At 41.4% G+C, this 16,132-nt stretch overlaps 1 long non-coding RNA gene across 1 annotated transcript in view; it reads right to left on the bottom strand.

Moving 5' to 3' along the window:
- Nucleotides 1–9,572: 9,572 nt before the first annotated feature.
- The window catches only part of LOC133063552 (uncharacterized), a 108,677-nt gene continuing 102,117 nt past the window's right edge, over nucleotides 9,573–16,132 (bottom strand). The window contains exon 4 of the long non-coding RNA XR_009694436.1: nucleotides 9,573–9,775. This is a non-coding gene — a long non-coding RNA (uncharacterized LOC133063552). The remainder of the gene's footprint in view (nucleotides 9,776–16,132) is intronic.

The raw sequence follows: 16,132 nt of genomic DNA, 5'->3' as shown, positions 1-16,132 counted from the left end.
GATTGGGAGAGAATAATCTTCGGTTTAAAAATAGGGCTTCTCTTCTTTTTTTTTTTTTGTAAGGTTATAGTGTATTGAAAATGAAAATTAAGGAGTAGTAGAGGAGAACTAGAGGACTTTAAAAGAAATAAGAGAAAAAGAAAAATAGAAAATAGAAGAGAAAAAGGAAAGAAATAAAAAGAAGAAAAGAAAAAGAAAAAAAAATTTTTTTTCCCCTAATTAAAAAAATCGTAAAAATCTATGAAAATGAAAGTTAAGGAGTAATGGGGGAGTAATAGGGAATTTTAAAGGAAAATAAACGAGAAAAAATAAAAAAGAAAAAAAATTTTTAAAAAAAGTAAAAATATATCTAGGAATTTCTCTGGAGCTGTTGTGGTCAGTGTGGGTTCGGCTCAGTTTCAGATAGCTCCTCGTTCCAGCTTACACTTCTCGATATCTACAGGCCCCTTCCGGTGTAGTCGGTGTTTTCTACAGGGATTTTTATCTGTTGCACCAGTCCCTTCTGAAGCGGTTCCCTTTGTTTATTTGGCTTCTGTTTGCCGGTCTCTTCAGAGCCTCATTTCCGCCCTGACACAGGCGGGCGGAGGTGGACTCTTATTCAGGTAGCTAGTTCTGTCGCTCAGCCGGGAGGGGCTGGCGCTACTGGGACGGGCTGGCGCTGCCGGGAGGGGCTGACGCTGCTTTCTCTGTCTGCGCTGCTCAGGCTCCCGGCTGTTCTATATGGAGCGCGCCCAGCGCTGCGCAAGGTTCCAGCCCTCGGGTGTTCCACAAAAGCGCGGAACGAAAAGCTGCGCCTGCTCTCTGTGCCTTCCCCGTCAGAGCGGTCCAGGCAGCCAGGGGATTGATGGGCGCTCTCTCCCCAGGTGTGGCACGCCCACTCCCTTCCATGGACCCAGTTTCAGTTTCCGCTGGCGCTAGTCAGGTGCGTGCGCCTTCTGCCCTCCGCATCCCCAGCCCCAGTCCCCGCCCGCGCCGGTCGGGTGCCTGCGCCCTGTGTCTCGCAGCGACCTTCCCTTCCCCCCTGCCTCCTGCCTCTGGGCGGGGCGGGGCTGGGCCGGTCCGCAGCCTGCGAGCTCTTCTCTGGACTTTCTCGGTCTTTTTGTTCTGTGAACGGCCAGCAGTGTGTTCGGGCCGGTTAATTTTCTCTCTCTTTTGGTCTCCCACAGTTCAAGTTGGCAACTCACAGAAGCTCCCTCCGATTGTCCTCAGGGCACTCAGGCCCGGACCCTACCCCAAGCAATGCCGCCTAAGACTCACTTCCCTGGACGGATCTCCGTCCTTAGCTCTTTTGTCTCACTTTTTATCTTTTATATTTTGTCCTACCTCCTTTCGAAGACAATGGGCTGCTTTTCTGGGCTCCCGACGACCTCAGCTAGCGATCAGAAGCCGTTTTCGAAGTTTGCTCTGCGTTCAGTTATTCTTTTGATGAATTTGTAGGAGAGAAAGTGGTCTCCCCGTCCTACTCCTCTGCCATCTTGGCTCCTCCCCCCTGGTTTCCCTTATTTTAAACATATCTGTCTAATTCATTATTTCTCTTTATGGCATAGATAATGGAATTTGGTATCTTGCTATATTTTCCTATGAGATCATATTCCTTCGGAACAATCAGATACTTTGGCTGTGAGGATTACAGGGAGGGAGTAGATGGGGTTGGTGGCAACATCCTTGACCCCATTCTGTACTTTTTCTGGTAAATAGGGTTGTGGGAAGAATATTTCAGGTCAGAGAGGCTGGTGTAACAATTCCTTCACAGTCCCTTCCTTTATTGCCTCTATCCCTCTCCTCTCCTGGGAATGGGCCAGGTTCTAAGCTGTAGACAATGCTGCTCTCCATGAGCAGCCACCCTCTCTTGGGAACATCCAGAGGCCAGCCAGCTCACCAGCAGTCCTTGCCATCAGCTCTCCACCCACTACAGAACTCCAACCATGTTTGGCTATTATGCCAACTGCCTCAGGCTAGCCCTGGGCTGAGGCCCCATTTCCCTGCCTGCAATAGCTGAAAGGGAGCCAACTCTTAAGTTCTCACCTTTGCCTACCTGTCATCTGTGGCATCTGAACCTCTTTTCGTACCAACACTCTATCACTTTCACCCTCTCCAAATGATTCCATAGTTTTAGTTATGTTCTAGGATCCATGATATGAGAGTTGGACCGTAAAGAAGCTTGAGTGCCAAAGAACTGATGCTTTCAAATTGTGGTGCTGGGGAAGACTCTTGAGAGTCCCTCAGACAGCAAGGAGATCAAATCAGTCAACCCTAAAGGAAATCAATCCTGAATATTCATTGGAAGCACTGATGCTGAAGCTCCGATACTTTAGCCACGTGAGGTGAAGAACTGACTCACTGGAAAAGACCCTAATGCTGGGAAAGACTGAAGGGAAAAGAAGGGCACAACAGAGGATGAGATGGTCGGATGGCATCACTCACTCAATGGACGTGGATTTGAGCAAACTCCAGGAGATAGTGGAGGACAGAGGAAACTGGCGTGCTGCAGTCCAAGGAGCCACAAAGAGTTGGCCATGACTTAGCATCTGAACAACAACAACAGGATCCATGAATCTCTCTCTCTCACTTCTGCAACATCTCCAGGATTAAATTCAGGAAGGAGTGAGAAGTCTTTATCAATTCTCCATCTTGGCTAGTCTATTCTTCATTCATAGACTAACACACACACTCTCAATAAAGCGTAATAGCTGGGAACTCAGGTAAGCATATTTGCAGGACAAATTTTCTGGAAATGCTGCAACAATAAATAGACTCATCTTAAATTTTGATAGAAATTGTTCAAGTGCCTTCAAAATGGTGTACCAATTTGTACTGTCAATCTCAGTGCCAATTCCCCTGCGAAAATTGTATACATGGAGTATTACCAAACATGTCGATGTTTACAACAAAAATATATAGAAAAAAGCCCTTGTTCTTTCAATATGCTGTACTTTAGTAATGAGGAAAATTGGCTGCTTTTTCATATATTACAGCATTTCTTACACTAGTTAGAAAGAGGGCTTGACCTAAATATCATCTAAGTGGCTTGTTAAATAATTTGTGGAATATTCAACTTATAGAAAAAATAACAATGATCAATAAATATAAGGAAAAATACTCTAACTACAATTAAAGAAATAGGAAATAAAACAATAAATATGAAACCACTATTTTTAACCTCATAAATTGGGAAAGATCTAAAAATGTAATAGCTCCCATGGTTGGCAAAGTCTCAGTACTGCTTCTGCTAACACTAATTCAAATAAAAGTGATGACCTCTGTCATATATTTTTGCCTCAAATCTTGCCTTTCCTACTTTCCTACAAGCTACTGAAAAGGTAGCATTAAAATCTTTTCTACCACCTATTTTCTTACTTTCTCTGAACTTGACACCCATACTGCCTAAACTCTTGATGAGAAACAAGGTAGAGAGAAAGAAATCAACTAGAATTCCACTTGCCAAAGTTTAGTCCTCCAAGTATTTGACACACAAGAGATGACCTAGTGTCATTTTTTGTAATTTTTTAATTGGAGTATATTTAGTTTATAATGTTGGGTTAGTTTATGTTATACAATGAAGTGAATTAGCGATATGTATACACACATCCCTTCTCTTTTCAACCTCACTCCCATACCCCAGCTCCACTCATCTAGGTCATCACAGAGCACTGAGCTGAGCTCCCTCTGCTGTAAGACAGGTTCCCACTAGCTATTTATTTTATACATGGTAATGTATTTGATGGAGAAGGAAATGGCAACCCACTCCAGTATTCTTGCCTGCAGAATCCCATGGATGGAGGAAACTGGTGGGCTATAGTCCATGGGGTTGCAAAGAGTCCAACACAACTGAGTGGCTAACATGCAATGTATTTGAAAATCACTTAGTCGTGTCTGACTCTTTGCAATCCCAAGGACTGTAGTCTGCCAGGTTCCTCTGCCCAGGAAATTCTCCAGGCCAGGATACTGGATTCCCTTCTCCAGGGGATGTTCCCAACCCAGGGATCAAACCCAGGTCTCCCACATTGCAGGCAGGTTCTTTACTGTCTGAGCCACCAGGGAAGTGGTGGTGTATTTACGTCAAGCCAAATCTCCCAATTCATCCCATCCCTCCCTTTTTCCTTCTCTATCTACATGTCCATTCTCCTTGTCTGTGTCCCTATGCCTACTCTGGAACTAGACTCACCTATATAATTTTCTAGATTCCACATACATCAAAGGAAACCATAAACAAGACAAAAAGACAACCCTCAGAATGGGAGAAAATATTTGCAAACAAAGCAATGGACAAAATGTACAAATAGCTCAATATTAAAACAAAAAAGCAGGCCAACCAAAAAAATGGCCAGAAGACCTAAAGAGACATTTCTCCAAAGAAGACATACTGATGGCCAACAAACACATGAAAAGATGTTCAATATCACTAATTATTAGATAAATGTAAATCAAAACTACAATGAGGTATCACCCCACATGGTCAGAATGGCCATCATCAAAAAATTCACAAACAGTAAATGCTGGAGAGGGATTAGAGAAAAGGGAACCCTCCTACGCTGTTGGTAAATGGATACAACCACTATGGAGAACAGTATAGAGGTTCCTTAAAAAACTAAAAATGCAATGAACCACCCAGTGTCTTAATATGGTCCCTTTGAAGGCAGTGATATCTGAGGACTTGAGTACTTACTTGGAATATAACCCCTGGAAGCAACAGTAAGGGGGTGATGAGAATGAGGCAGGAAAAGGGTAACCACCCCAAAGGAGCAGTTCTGAACTGGTTAATGTTGTGGGCAGCTGGGGGTCAGCCCCACCGTGGCCCTATGAGGAACAGTATTGCACCTCAGGATTGTTTCTATGAAGGAGAGGTGGCAAGGATCTTTGTTCACTGCCTCCCATCCCTTGTCCTTTGAGGGTTATCTAGGGGATCGCTAACTTTCCTGCTATTCCAGGCTATCACGTGGCTTCAGAAAAATACACTGAGGTGTGAATGTGGAGATGAGATATTAGCAGAATGTTGGCAGCCTCCATGGGAATGGACCTCCAGCACCAACTCTGCAATCAGTGGTGAGCCAAGGGCATGGAGCAGAGGCACAAGACACATTCACCCGGTCCTCACCCTGGCCCTCTTGTGACTGTGATTAAGGAGGAGCTCATAGTGAGGAAAGTTCTTCCTGCTCTTCGTAAGGCCTTGCCTTTTCCAACATGGCTACTCCTAAGGTAGCTGAGAAAACCTTGGCTCAAGAAAAATACAAGTATCTCTAACTAAGACCAGAATCTTTGCCTGTTTCAGTTCCTGGAAAAGTCTTCTTGACCCCCTAGTGTGAATCTGTTCTCTCCCTAACTCCAGGCCCTGAGTCTGAGGCCCCCAGCTAAAGTTCTGCTGAAATTACAAATAAATGACTTAGATCTGTCAAAACCATCTGTGTCCCAGTTTCGTTCCTTGTATGGCTGAGTAATATTTCTTTGTGTATATGTACCACAACTTCTTTATCCATTCATCTGTCCAACCATTTAGGCTGTTAATTGTAGAGACCTGGATGGACCTAGAGTCTGTCATACAGAGTGAAGAAAGTCAGAAAGAGGAAAACAAATATCACATATTAACATATATATGTGGAACCTAGAAAAAGGTACAGATAAACCTATTTCTAGGGCAGGAATAGAGATGCAGACCTAGACAACAGACCCGTGGACATGGGGTATTGGGGGAGGGTGGGATGAACTGGGAGATTAGGACTGACATATATACACGACCATGTGTAAAATAGACAGCTAGCGGGAACCTGCTGCATAACCCAGGCAGCTCAGCTCGGTGCTCTGTGATGACCTAGGGAGATGGGATGAGGATGGGGTGGGAGAGGGCCTGAAGAGGGAGGGGATATATGTATACATACCTGAATCATTTCATTGTACAGGAGAAACCAACACAACATTGTAAAGCAATAATATTCCAATTGGAAAAAAAAAAAAAACCCTGTGTCTACAAAGTAAGGTGCTAAAACTCAGATAAAAGGCCTCTGTTTTTCATCCATACTAAAGTCATCCAATTACTAAGACCTTCTGCTTCCAAGAGCTGACTTTGGCCTTGGGGGCTCCATCAGTAGCACCTGTTACCCCCACCTTGTTCTTTTCCTCAATAACTAGTCCTTGTGTGGAATAATCTTCATTTATTTTTGTAGTTTCTTTTTTACCCTTGTGTGGAAATTCTAAGACTTCCCAGACAGCTCTCTATATGTTGAAAATTCAGGGATATCAGTCATGCCTTTTCCTTCCCATATGAATTCTAACCAATTTGAGGTAAAGATGCAAAGGCCCACAAAAGGATCAAGAGAAGGATGAGTTTTTACTTACAGAGTTGAATTGGAGAGCATTACACGGCTCCCCTGATAAACCTGCATGACCTACGTGGTCCAGTGTTACCCACCTTGTTACAGGCTGAGAGGCTAGAGCAGACACAGAAGAGGTGGCCTGGTCTTTAAAAGGAGAAAGACATTCAAAATAAAATCTTTAAAAAAGAATATGAAGGACTTCCCTGGTAATTTAGTGGCTAAGAATCCACCTGCCAATGCACGGGACACGTGCTCTATCCCTGGTCCAGGAATACTCCACGTGCTGAGGATAAACTGAACCCAAGCGCTCCACGGCTACTGAGCCTGCGCGCTAGAGCCTGCGCGCCATGACAAGAAAAGCCACCACAAGGAGAAGCCCGCGTCCCGCGACTAGAGAGGAGCCCTCATTCACCCCAACTAGAGAAAGCCAGAGCACAGCTACGAAGACCCAGTGCAGCCAAAAATAAAGAAGCAAAACTTTTAAAAAAGAATGTGAAGAAAAGAAAGTATTAGAAAAAACTGAGATACTATCCTCAAGATATTTTGCTTCTCTACCTGATAAGTGAGCATCTACTTACTATCCAAAACGTGTGTTTCAGTGAATGCTAGAACAATCTAGCAACTACAATGAAGACTAGATGGCCCTCCTCTGAAATGTCAAATATTTAAATTGATTACTGAACATTTAATAATAAAATTCCAATGTTATTAAACAAAAAAGGAGAGAGGGGAGAAAGGCCAACACTTGTGGTACTTGGGAGGAAATAGGTCCAAAAAACGAAGGAAGAGAGACAGAAGGAAGCAGGGAGATTCATAGAGAAGACAAAAGAGAGGAAGAGATGGAAGGAGGAAGACCATAGACAGAGAGAGGGAAGGATGGAAGCCTGCCTGCTGGAATGCCCAACAAGGAGGTAAGCCCAGTCTTGCCCAAGTGCATATGCTTCCTCCCCACACTTATTAAAAAGCAAAAGAGTTAACTGAGCCACGTTTCTCTACAGGCTAAAGGTGGGAGTAGAGAAAATAGGAATGGCATCCACTTACAACCTGCTGCTAATTTCCCTTAGACCTTGAACTTATACTAGTTAAGATGTCTGCTTCAGAGGCTAAAGAAAATCACCAACATTAACAGAAGGTTTCATATGCAGAACTTTTGAAATACCAATACTCCTAATAGGTCCCCAGTAAGCTCTCTCCTCACTGTACTCCTATATTCATAGAAAATGAGGCATATTCCCTACTGGAAAAACCCAGGCCTACCTGGACATCTCCAGGCATGTCTACCCACCCGCCCCAATTCTGAGCACCAAATGCTGCCTCTGAGAAATCATTATTTATTGCACACCCATCCGTGGGGGAGATTTGTCATGGCTGCAGAAACACTTGCATTCTCTGCACATCTTCATGCCTTTGGGAACCCTGACCACAAAATGAGTTGATTTTAACTGTGTCTTGCAAGGAGGGCACCTATTTTTAGCAATTATCTTTGGAGTCAGTGAAATAAAAGCTTCTGAAAATTAATGATTTTCACCAAGGTGTTGGCTTCTTTATACGCAGAGCTCAACTGCACAAGATCAAAGTAAAACCAGGCAGATAGTATTAAGGGAAGAGTGGTTTTTCCATGAAGAGGATACAGAGAGGGAGATGGTACAGGATAAAAAAAAGAACTATGGACACAGACTTAAGAAGTGTTAGTCACTCAGTCATGTCTGACTCTTAGCGACCACATGGACTGTAGCCCAACAAGTTTCTCTGTCCATGGAGTTCTCCAGGCAAGAATACTGGAGTGGGTAGCCATTTCCTTCTCAACTAACTAAATACTAAATGACCATGGGTAAATCACTCCCTGTCTCTGATTCTCAGTTGTCATTTTTTTTTTAATGGAGAAATTATATGTGAAGAAACAAAAATGAGTCTCCTTAAAATGTGACCTCGGAATTTCTCCTAAGAAGAGAACTGATCTAACTTTTCATAAGAACATATTTCAGTAGGTAGTTCGGTGTACAAAATGAGACCTCCTATCCCTGGGGGTCCAGGGGTTAGGACTCTGCCTTTTCACTGCTGAGGGAGAGGGCTCAATCCCTGGTTGGGGAACTAAGATGTCACAAGCTGCATGGCCCAGCCAAAGAAGGAGAGCGAGACATTCTAAACAATACAGACTAGTCTGGAGCAAGTATAAAGGAGATCTAAACTTTTTTGAATAAGAAATGAACAGGAATTTAGCATTAAGTCAGCTAATAGGAAGAGTGAAGAAATTCAAAGGACAGGGGAAGGGATTTCAAGTAGGGTAGGGAACTGATGTTAGAAAATAAGAGATGACCAGTTAAACATGAGTGGAATGATGTCTGTCATTTTTCTCAATGAAGCAGTGAAAATCATATGCATAGTTCTCTTTCACTCTCAGCACCAGAAGGCTTCCTGTTCCCTTTAGAACTCACCAGAAGAGAGAGCACCATTTGCTTGGGTTCCTGAGGGACTATATGGAGCTGAGCCCTGCATTTGGCAGTAACACAGGGGCACACCATTATAAGACATAGAGTTTCATTGTTACAGTAGAATAACCTAGTTTCTTCTGGGTCTCCTTTCCTGCTTCTAGCATAAGTCCCCTAACAACTTCTAGAAAAAAATGGGTTTCTGCCACATACGGGATTGACACTGGTGCTGGCCCCATCTCACTCTCTTCACTGCTCTTCCCGTGCTTAGGGAGTAACGACTTCTGCAGATTCAATCCCCAGGTATCCCTCACCTGTTGGATAGAAGCAGCCAATAGGAGGTGACAGCAAGAGCTCAGAGATTGAGGGGAGACAGAGGGAGGGGTATTTACTCCTGGCCCAGCCGGGCTCTGGTTCCACCAACCCTGGCTGGTTGGCCCCCTCCCACCTGTAGCGCTTCCAGGTTCTAGTAACACTGCTTCTCCCCACATCCCTCCCCCACAGTGGTGATGTCTCCCCACTGTTGCTGTTCCTGGGTGCCTCACCCACTGTAGTTGGCTCCTTCCTCTTGCCCACATCTCTATAGAGGCTACCTTTCCTCTCCCCAGGAACTCTGATGTTTACAAGGCCAACACCAATTTTATTTACATTTCAGAGAACGAGGTGAACCCACAGTGAAGGATTTAAGAACACCCAGACAGTCGACATACAAATAATGACTTTAAAAAATTATATAAAAGGGCCTGGAACATAGGATGAATGGTACACATACAGATCTGAATCGAAGAAATAAAGCTTTTGTTTCAATGAGACATCTGGACACATCACATCTGTCCATGTCACACTTGCCTTGAAAGAGCTGTTGGTCCTTGGTTGACATAGGCTATAAATGGAGGAGATTGTCAGTATCTCTTGAAACAAATTTCTTGTGGATTTCACCTCGGCTTTAACAGAGGCTCCTCGAGATGGGGTTGCAGGGAACTTGAGGTGACACTGAACTCCTGGGGATTTTTTTTTTTACTTCCACTATAAGATCTCCTAAATGGAGAAAACAGATATCCATCAGGCCCTTCCATCTCTCCCCCTCCCTGCACAAGTCTCACACTGCCCCATAGAGAGTGTGGGAATCTGCGTGCATGCTAAGTCACTTCAGTTGTGTCCAACTCTTTGCAACGCTACGGACAGTAGCCCACCAGGCTCCTCTGTCCATGGGATTCTCCTGGCAAGAATAGTGGAGTGGGTTGCCTTTTCCTCCTCCAGGGGATCTTCCCAACCCAGGGATCAAACCTGCATCCATTAAGTCTCCTGCATTGGCAGGCAGGCTCTTTTCCATTAATGCCACCTGGGAAGCCCATGAAAATCTGAGGGCTTTCTTTTTTCAATATCTTATTATTTTCCTGGATATCTCTTGTTTTAAATTTTACTGGACTATTTAGTTGATTTACAGTGCTGTTAGTTTCAAGTGTACAGTAAAGTGATTCAGTTATACATATACATATATACATCTTTTTTCAGATTCTTTTCTCATATAGGTTATCACAGAATACGGAGTATAGTTCCCTGTGCTGTATCGAGCTTTCTTTTCTGTCCTCACTCAGACACTGAGTCGGGCACCTACACAAGTCAGGCAGCATCGAATAAGAGTGGAGAAGCCAAAATGCTGTGATTTAAGTATAAATTAGATTCCAAATCCTGTTTGATGAGGTAAGAGTAGACTTGAGAATCTATTCGCTGTCAAGTTAACACAAGGAGGCATGCTAAATATTGACGTAGTAACTTATGAAGCAGTCTACAGGAAAATGGGAAACTGATGCTAATGGTAAGAGTGAGGTATGTCAGTACAAGAAGCAACTCCAGAATTCATCCCTCAAATAGAATAAAATATGTGCGATGCCCCCTGCGGTGTGCAGCGTAGGGCACTCATTCCTCCAGAGTCTAGAAGACAACTCAGCAAAGATGAATCCTTGCAGTTCTTTGGGAAACTCTGGTGGTTACCTCTATCCCTTCAGGGGATTCATCTTTGCTGAGTTGTCTTCTAGACTCTGGAGGAATGAGTGTCTAAAAAAACTGGAAATAGAACTGCCATATGACCCAGCAATCCCACTCCTGGGCATACACACCGAGGAAACCAGATCTGAAAGAGACACATGTACCCCAATGTTCATCGCAGCACTGTTTATAATAGCCAGGGCATGGAAGCAACCTAGATGCCCATCAGCAGACGAATGGATAAGGAAGCTGTGGTAAATATACACCATGGAATATTACTCAGCTATTAAAAGGAATTCATTTGAATCAGTCCTAATGAGATGGATGAAACTGGAGCCCATTATACAGAGTGAAGTAAGCCAGAAAGATAAAGACCAATACAGTATACTAACACATATATATGGAATTTAAAAAGATGGTAACGATAACCCTATATGCAAGACAGAAAAAGAGACAGATGTACAGAACAGACTTTTGGACTCTGTGGGAGAAGGCAAGGGTGGGATGTTCTGAGAGAATAGTATTGAAACAAGTATACTATCAAAGGTGAAACAGATCACCAGCCCAGGTTGGATGCATAAGACAAGTGCTCAGGGCTGGTGCATTGGGAAGACCCAGAGGGATGGGATGGAGAGGGAGGCGGGAGGAGGGATCGGGAAGGGGAACACGTGTAAATCCATGGCTGATTCATATCAATATATGGCAAAAACCACTACAATATTGTAAAGTAATTAGCCTCCAACTAATAAAAATAAATGGAAAAAAAAAAACACAAAGATCAGTAAAAAAATAAATAAATAAAGATATAGTCCTCTGAGCCAGGCTTACAATGGGCGGGGCTCTCCTTCCATCAAGTGGGGAAATCTAAGAGGAGCTGCCACACATTCAGATGGCCCATCCAGCTAGGACTGTTTAACAAATTTGCTCAGTCCTGCTCCTCTCGATGCTGCCAGACAGAGGGAAAGAGTGAAACGTATTATCCTTTCTGACATAAGTGACTCTTTTTTAAGGCTGTAATTTTTTTTATTGGCATATAATTGATTTATAATATTGTGTTAGTTTCTGCTGTACAATGAAGTAACTCTGCTATATGTATTAATATACATGTATCCCCTCTCTCTTGATCCTCCTTCCTATACCCTCCCTCATCCCACTCATCTAGGTCATCACAGAGCACTGAGCTGAGGTCCCTGTGCTACACGGCAGGTTCCCACTAGCTAACTATTTCACACATGGTAATGTACTTACGTCAAACCTAATCTCTCAGGTCATCCCACTCTTCTTACTCCACCCCGTGGACATGAGTGACTTTTTGATAGAATTTACAAATATACAATCTAATGTTTGGGGCAACCCAGAACTCTCTGAACACAGGACTCAGATCATTAACTAGCTATTGAGCATCAAAAGATAGAATAACGTGATGATAGAATAGCATCAAGAGACATAATAACATACTGTCTAAACAACACCATAATGTCTAAGACCCAAGTACTTGGGTATCAGTCACCAGTCTGTCACTTGCTAGCTGGGTGATCACATCACTTAGATGAATCTTTTCAGTCCTACACCTCGGTCTCCCATGACTGTAAAGTAGGGAGAATATGAATACCTTCTTCATTAGATTGTTGTCTATATTAAATGAGTTCATATCTTTGGTGTCTAAAATAATGCATAGCACATAGTAATACTTAAGTACTTGTTATTTTTAACTCTGGATAGCCCATACGCAACTCAAATTCAAGTGTTCAAAATGGAAATCATCTTTTCCTTTCCTTTCAAAACACAATATTTCTTCCAGGCATTCTGAGTTACTAATCTTATGAATAATTTCAACATTTCCACAGGACCAAAACTCCACCTCTTAAGACTTCTTCCCCTTCTCCTCTTACTTCCCCACAACTGGTAACCAAATACAGCTAATTCTGTCTTTGATGTATCTTATACCTGTCCTATCCTTGCTGTAACCTTCTACCGTAGCCTCAGTTCAGACCCTACACTGGACCACTGAAATGACCCCACAATTCACTTCCCTGTTCTCAGTTTCATCCTGATCATCATCCCCATCCCAATCCAATCCTTCCCACCACTTCTGAAATCACGTCCCTAAAGTGCAGGTCTGAGTGTGCATGTTAGGCAAGTTAGGTTAGGCTGGGCTACATAACGAACTCCAAACCTCAGGGGCTTACCACAGTGGTTACTTCTCATTTACATACCACTCCAGTGTGAGTTGTAGGGTTCTTCTCAGGGTCCCGGGCGGCATTTCTGTTTTAGTTATGTCATCTGCAGCTCATGACCTGGTAGATAACAGCTAAGCCTACACCCCAGTGGCTCAGCTGGTAAAGAACCCGCCTGCTAATGCAGGAGACACAAGAGACAGGAGTTTGATACCTGGGTCAGGAAGATCCCCTGGAGAAGGAAACCGCAACCCACTCCAGTATTCTTGCCTGGAAAATTTCATGGACAGAGGAGCCTAACAAGCTACAGTTCATGGGGTTGCAAAGAGTCAGACATGACTGAGTGTACACACACACAAGCCTAGACCAGTAATTCTCAAACTTTGATCTCAGGATCCCTTTACAGCCTTAGAGAAATCTGTTCATGTGGATTAAAACTAGCAATTTTTACCATATTTGAGATTAAAACAGAAAATTTAAAAAAACTTTAATCTATTTGATCATTTAAAAATAACTAACTGATTACATAGTAATATAATAAAATAAAATACTTTTTATGAAGAATAAAATAAAACAAATAAGTAAATAGAATATTTTGTTCCAAAACAAATCAGTTAGCAAGAAGAGTGGTGCTGTTTTGCATATTTTTAAAAAATCTTTTTAGCCTATGATTTAATAGAAAAGAGTGGAATTCTCATATCTGCTTTTGTGTTCAATCTGTTGTGATATGTTGTTTTGGTTGAAGTAATAAGGAAAATCTAGCCTCGTACAAATGTGTAATTGAAAAGAGTATTGTAATAATGTTTTCAAATAATTGAGGATATTATTCTTTGAAACAATTCTCAAACTTGACAAGTGCTTATTTTCTTAAGGGTTATTTGCAATATAGACAATGAAATCCTATCAATGAACTTTTCCTATTCTGCTACATAAAATATATCGGTCAATCATACAGTTTGAAGAGTCTTACTTGCATGGTTTTGCAACATCATGCTTTGGTCATTTGGAAACTATTGGTTCGCTAAACTATGCAGAACTTCCAAAAAGTGACACATATTATGCAACATTTAAGAAATTACATCCCTTAACGTCACCCATTTCATCAGAAATGTCTTTAAGAATTGGGAAGCTGTTGAACTCATGGTGGCACATACACATTTTTCAAAACTCTAATTTTCTCTTGGAGGATAAACTTTATGATCCGCAATACTGTCAGTTGCTTTCCCTGAAGTTATAGATTGCATTCATTGTCAAGAAATACCCATATCTGAATAACCATCATTTATCTGTCATTGTTCTTTCAAGAAAAAAGGGAGTTACATTTAAAAGCAGCTAGATCATTTTTTTTCCTAAGCCGTATTTTCCAAATCAAAAATTTAGCAAGAGGAGTGGCATTATTTTCCATCTTGAAAATTCTCTTTAATGTTGGGCTTGCAGATCAGTTGCATAAGCACCTTTTCTCAAGACAACCATCTTACCTTAATTGGCAGCAGAAATGCTTTGTACATTCATCCCATTTCATCACTGAGAATAATAAAGAAACTCAAGCCTCAAGAACTTAACAAAATTAATCACTTTTACTACTACCCCAAGGATATGTACAAGTGAAAGTGGCATTCTTTATAATTCAGGTGTGTGGCGATGAAGAATACAGTGACTACTGATAAGAGTTTGGTGCCACTGCTTTGAGTCATCTGAGTGCCAGTTTTATTATGAAATAGTTTTTACATCACTTTGTCCATGAGATGCCCTGGGATCAGTTTTCCACACTTTGAGAACGCTGGCCTAGTCCACTCTGATTAATACAGTGTTTTATATACACTCCTGCCTAATCAGCTTCCCATCCCCAACAGCAGGGCTGCTCAGAGTTGTTTCGTGAACTGGTGCGGGTCCACAATGCACAATGAAATGCAGAAGATGAGAGTGAGCATTTAGAAACTTTTATACTACATTTATGTCTGTAGAACCTGACCAAAAAAAAAAAAAAACCAGGATGTTTTGTACATCTTTGTTTTTTGTTTTCTAACATTTATTACATTTTACAAAATATCTATGACAAATTAAAATTTTTAAAGCTTTAATTTCCAAGAAATTTTTTTAAAAAAATCCCATTTGTAACAAAGCCAATACCATACAGTCTACATTATTGTGGCTATGTACAAGATCTTCATATCAGGAAGTAATTCCTCCTACTTTATTTCTTTTTAAAATTGCTTTAGCTCTTCTCTTTTCCCTTTCTGTATAAATTTTAGAATACTTTTGTCTGTCATCTGCAATTTTGAGAGAAATTGTGATAAGCCTATCAATTTGTGGAGAATTAACATATTTACTATGTTAAGGTTTTCAGTCAAGGAACATGGTATGTATCTACATTTATTAAATCTTTGATTTCTTTCATCAACATTGTGTAATTTTCAGTCTGCAAGCCCTGTACATGTTTACTGTGAAATATTTTATTTTTGAGAGGTTATAAGTGGGATTGTAGTTTTAACTTTAGTTCCCACATGTTCACTGCTAGTATATAGAAACACAATTTTTTTTATGTTTTTAAATGTTTCTCTTGCATCTTGAAACCTTTCTGATTCACTTATAAGTCCTAGGAGTTTTGCTTATTTGTAGATTTGTAGGGACTGTTTTATTTTTTCTTTTCCAGGTTGTATACATTTTATTTCCTTTCTCACCATTGCATAGGCTAGATCTTTCAGCATTATATTGGCTTCTAGTTTGATTCTATTTTGATTGTAGAACACATTTCATATTATTTCACTCAAACTTGTAAAACTGTGATACCAGTAGACTGTAGTAAGTTATGTATATATATTATAATACCAAGAGCAACTACTAAAAGACTATACAAAAGATGTGTACACCAAAACGTTACATATAAATAAAAATGGAATTTAAATAAATCAAGAAGACAGGAAAAATAAAATAGAGAAACAAAAACTGAGGGAACAAACCAGAAACAACAAATAAAAAAGTAGACTTAAGCCCAACCTTTCCCTTCTCCAGGGGATCTTCCCAACCCAGGGATCAAACCCAGGTCTCCCGCATTGCAGGCGGATTCCTTACCAGCTGAGTCACAAGGGAAGCCCACATTTAACATAAATGATCTAAATGTACTAATAAGAGAAAGAGATTGGTAGACTAGACTTAAAAACATGATCCAAGTTCAGGTGAAGTATAGAAAACTTACCTTCCTTTACATTTCATTACCTTCTATGATTTG

The sequence above is a fragment of the Dama dama genome, chromosome 10, assembly GCF_033118175.1.
Source record: "Dama dama isolate Ldn47 chromosome 10, ASM3311817v1, whole genome shotgun sequence".
NCBI classification, from domain to species: Eukaryota; Metazoa; Chordata; class Mammalia; order Artiodactyla; family Cervidae; genus Dama; species Dama dama.
This window is presented reverse-complemented; position numbering and strand designations above follow the sequence as displayed.